This window comes from Oncorhynchus keta, chromosome 21, assembly GCF_023373465.1.
Source record: "Oncorhynchus keta strain PuntledgeMale-10-30-2019 chromosome 21, Oket_V2, whole genome shotgun sequence".
In the NCBI taxonomy this organism is placed as follows: domain Eukaryota; kingdom Metazoa; phylum Chordata; class Actinopteri; order Salmoniformes; family Salmonidae; genus Oncorhynchus; species Oncorhynchus keta.
Genome location: NC_068441.1, coordinates 51,384,335 through 51,388,924, shown reverse-complemented (window position 1 = coordinate 51,388,924; position 4,590 = coordinate 51,384,335).

The following is a 4,590-nucleotide window of genomic DNA, read 5'->3' as shown; positions in this document are numbered from 1 at the left end:
CATTTTATAACCTTTATGGTGTTATTGTCAATCATGCTTACCTAGCTTCATTATTCTATTAGCTCTGTAAAACAATGCAAGTTGCATGAGAAAACTATGAGCTTGTGATGTATTTTGAAGCTACCCTGGCCTTATGACTCCCAAGTGGCGCAGTGGTATATGGCACTATATCTCAGTGCTAGAGGCGTCACTACAGACACCCTGGTTCAAATCCAGGCTGTATCACAACTGGCTGTGATTGGGAGTCCCATAGCGAAGTGCACAATTGGCCCAGCGTTGTCCGAGTTTGGCCGGAGTAGGCCATCATTGTAAATAATAATTTGTTCTTAAATTACTTGCCTCGTTAAATAAATAACTAATATGACCATGGTTTGTTTATTTGGTCTATTCAGCATAGCTCTGTTCTGCCCTGCCTTGCCCCCTTGTGGAGCTCAAAAGTTAGTTTCTTACTGTTATAACTCAAATCTGTGATTTTGTCAATGCAATAAACTATTTTTTATAGCAGTGTTTATTATGTTACTTCTTTGTAGTATTGCTTTATTGCTACATCCTTATATTGTATTCTAATGAATAATTCCTCTTTATTCTGTACTTTCAGAAACTAGAAACATTATTTGCCAATATCATAACTGGAGCTGGACATCTTTGGAGCTGAAGATTGAGGACAGCTTTTGTATGCTAACGTACACTCTTTTTTATTTTATTTCTTTATTTCCCCTTTATTTAACCACACAGTAGAAAAAATGGGCAGTCTATATACAATGTGTGCAAAAGGCATGAGGTAGGCGAATAATACAATTTTGCAGATTAACACTGGAGTGATAAATGATCAGATGGTCATGTACAGGTAGAGATATTGGTGTGCAAAAGAGCAGAAAAGTAAATAAATAAAAACAGTATAAAAACAGTATGGGAATGAGGTAGGTGAAAATGGGTGAGCTATTTACCTATATACTATGTACAGCTGCAGCGATCGGTTAGCTGCTCGGATAGCTGATGTTTGAAGTTGGTGAGGGAGATAAAAGTCTCCAACTTCAGCGATTTTTGCAATTCGTTCCAGTCACAGGCAGCAGAGTACTGGAACGAAAGGCGGCCAAATGAGGTGTTGGCTTTAGGGATGATCAGTGAGATACACCTGCTGGAGCGCGTGCTACGGATGGGTGTTGCCATCGTGACCAGTGAACTGAGATAAGGCGGAGCTTTACCTAGCATGGACTTGTAGATGACCTGGAGCCAGTGGGTCTGGCGACGAATATGTAGTGAGGGCCAGCCGACTAGAGCATACAAGTCGCAGTGGTGGGTGGTATAAGGTGCTTTAGTGACAAAACGGATGGCACTGTGATAGACTGCATCCAGTTTGCTGAGTAGAGTGTTGGAAGCCATTTTGTAGATGACATCGCCGAAGTCGAGGATCGGTAGGATAGTCAGTTTTACTAGGGTAAGCTTGGCAGCGTGAGTGAAGGAGGCTTTGTTGCGGAATAGAAAGCTGACTCTTGATTTGATTTTTGATTGGAGATGTTTGATGTGAGTCTGGAAGGAGAGTTTGCAGTCTAGCCAGACACCTAGGTACTTATAGATGTCCACATATTCAAGGTCGGAACCATCCAGGGTGGTGATGCTAGTCGGGCATGCGGGTGCAGGCAGCGATCGGTTGAAAAGCATGCATTTGGTTTTACTCGCGTTTAAGAGCAGTTGGAGGCCACGGAAGGAGTGCTGTATGGCATTGAAGCTCGTTTGGAGGTTTGATAGCACAGTGTCCAATGACGGGCCGAAAGTATATAGAATGGTGTCGTCTGCGTAGAGGTGGATCAGGGAATCGCCCGCAGCAAGACCAACATCATTGATATGGCACCCCCATAGAGACTGCCAGAGGACCGGACAGCATGCCCTCCGATTTGACACACTGAACTCTGTCTGCAAAGTAATTGGTGAACCAGGCAAGGCAGTCATCCGAAAAACCGAGGCTACTGAGTCTGCCGATAAGAATCTGGTGATTGACAGAGTCGAAAGCCTTGGCAAGGTCGATGAAGACGGCTGCACAGTACTGTCTTTTATCGATGGCAGTTATGATGTCGTTTAGTACGTTGAGTGTGGCTGAGGTGCACCCGTGACCGGCTCGGAAACCAGATTGCATAGCGGAGAAGGTACGGTGGGATTCGAGATGGTCAGTGACCTGTTTGTTGACTTGGCTTTCGAAGACCTTAGATAGGCAGGGCAGAATGGATATAGGTCTGTAACAGTTTGGGTCCAGGGTGTCTCCCCCTTTGAAGAGGGGGATGACTGCAGCAGCTTTCCAATCCTTGGGGATCTCAGACGATATGAAAGAGAGGTTGAACAGGCTGGTAATAGGGGTTGCGACAATGGCGGCGGATAGTTTCAGAAATAGAGGGTCCAGATTGTCAAGCCCAGCTGATTTATATGGGTCCAGGTTTTGCAGCTCTTTCAGAACATCTGTTATCTGGATTTGGGTAAAGGAGAACCTGGAGAGGCTTGGGCGAGGAGCTGCGGGGGGGCCGGAACTGTTGGCCGAGGTAGGAGTAGCCAGGCGGAAGGCATGGCCAGCCATTGAGAAATTCTTGTTGAAGTTTTCGATAATCATGTATTTGTCGGTGGTGACCGTGTTCCCTAGCCTTAGTGCAGTGGGCAGCTGGGAGGAGGTGCTCTTGTTCTCCATGGACTTCACAGTGTCCCAGAACTTTTTGGAGTTGGAGCTACAGGATGCAAACTTCTGCCTGAAGAAGCTGGCCTTAGCTTTCCTGACTGACTGCGTGTATTGGTTCCTGACTTCCCTGAACAGTTGCATATCGCGGGGACTGTTCGATGCTATTGCAGTCCGCCACAGGATGTTTTTGTGCTGGTCGAGGGCAGTCAGGTCTGGAGTGAACCAAGGGCTGTATCTGTTCTTAGTTCTGCATTTTTTGAACGGAGCATGCTTATCTAAAATGGTGAGGAAGTTACTCTTAAAGAATGACCAGGCATCCTCAACTGACGGGATGAGGTCAATGTCCTTCCAGGATACCCGGGCCAGGTCGATTAGAAAGGCCTGCTCACAGAAGTGTTTTAGGGAGCGTTTGACAGTGATGAGGGGTGGTCGTTTGACTGCGGCACCGTAGCGGATACAGGCAATGAGGCAGTGGTCGCTGAGATCCTGGTTGAAGACAGCGGAGGTGTATTTGGAGTGCCAGTTGGTCAGGATGACGTCTATGAGGGTGCCCTTGCTTACAGAGTTAGGGTTGTACCTGGTGGTGGGTTCCTTGATGATTTGTGTGAGATTGAGGGCATCTAGCTTAGATTGTAGGACTGCCGGGGTGTTAAGCATATCCCAGTTTAGGTCACCTAACAGAACAAACTCTGAAGCTAGATGGGGGGGCAATCAATTCACAAATGGTGTCCAGGGCACAGCTGGGAGCTGAGGGGGGCCGGTAGCAGGCGGCAACAGTGAGAGACTTATTTCCGGAGAGAGTAATTTTCAGAATTAGTAGTTCAAACTGTTTGGGTATGAACCTGGAAAGTATGACATTACTTTGCAGGCTATCTCTGCAGTAGACTGCAACTCCTCCCCCTTTGGCAGTTCTATCTTGACGGAAGATGTTATAGTTGGGTATGGAAATCTCTGAATTTTTGGTGGCCTTCCTGAGCCAGGATTCAGACACGGCAAGGACATCAGGGTTAGCAGAGTGTGCTAAAGCAGTGAGTAAAACAAACTTAGGGAGGAGGCTTCTGATGTTGACATGCATGAAACCAAGGCTTTTTCGATCACAGAAGTCAACAAATGAGGGTGTCTGGGGACATGCAGGGCCTGGGTTTACCTCCACATCACCCGCGGAACAGAGAAGGAGTAGTATGAGGGTGCGGCTAAAGGCTATCAAAACTGGTCGCCTAGAGCGTTGGGGACAGAGAATAAGAGGAGCAGGTTTCTGGGCATGGTAGAATATATTCAGGGCATAATGCGCAGACAGGGGTATGGTGGGGTGCGGGTACGGCGGAGGTAAGCCCAGGCACTGGGTGATGATGAGAGAGGTTTTATCTCTGGACATGCTGGTTGTAATGGGTGAGGTCACCGCATATGTGGGAGGTGGGACAAAGGAGGTATCAGGGGTATGAGGAGTGGGACTAGGGGCTCCATTGTGAACTAAAACAATGATAACTAACCTGAGCAACAGTATACAAGGCATATTGACATTTGAGAGAGACATACAGCGAGGCATACAGTAATCACAGGTGTTGATTTGGGAAAGCTAGCTAAAACAGTGGGTGAATCAACAGCTAATCAGCTAGCATAACAACAGCAGGTAAAATGCCATTGACTAGGCAACGGGGCCGACAGATAAAACAAACAAGCAGAATGGAGTACCGTGTTTAATGGACAGTCCAGCGTGCATCAGCTATGTAGCCAAGTGATCAAAGTCCAGGGGCAGCGGTGGATGGGGCAGGGGGCTGGACTGGCGAGTGTTATCCAGGTTAAAAAAAATTAACAATGACTAAATAGCTTGTAGCTAGTTAGCTGGTTAGCTTCTGGAGGTTCTTGAGTGTGTTCTAAAAATAAAAAATAATAGCGATTCCGTATCACATTGGGTGAGGCAGGTTTCC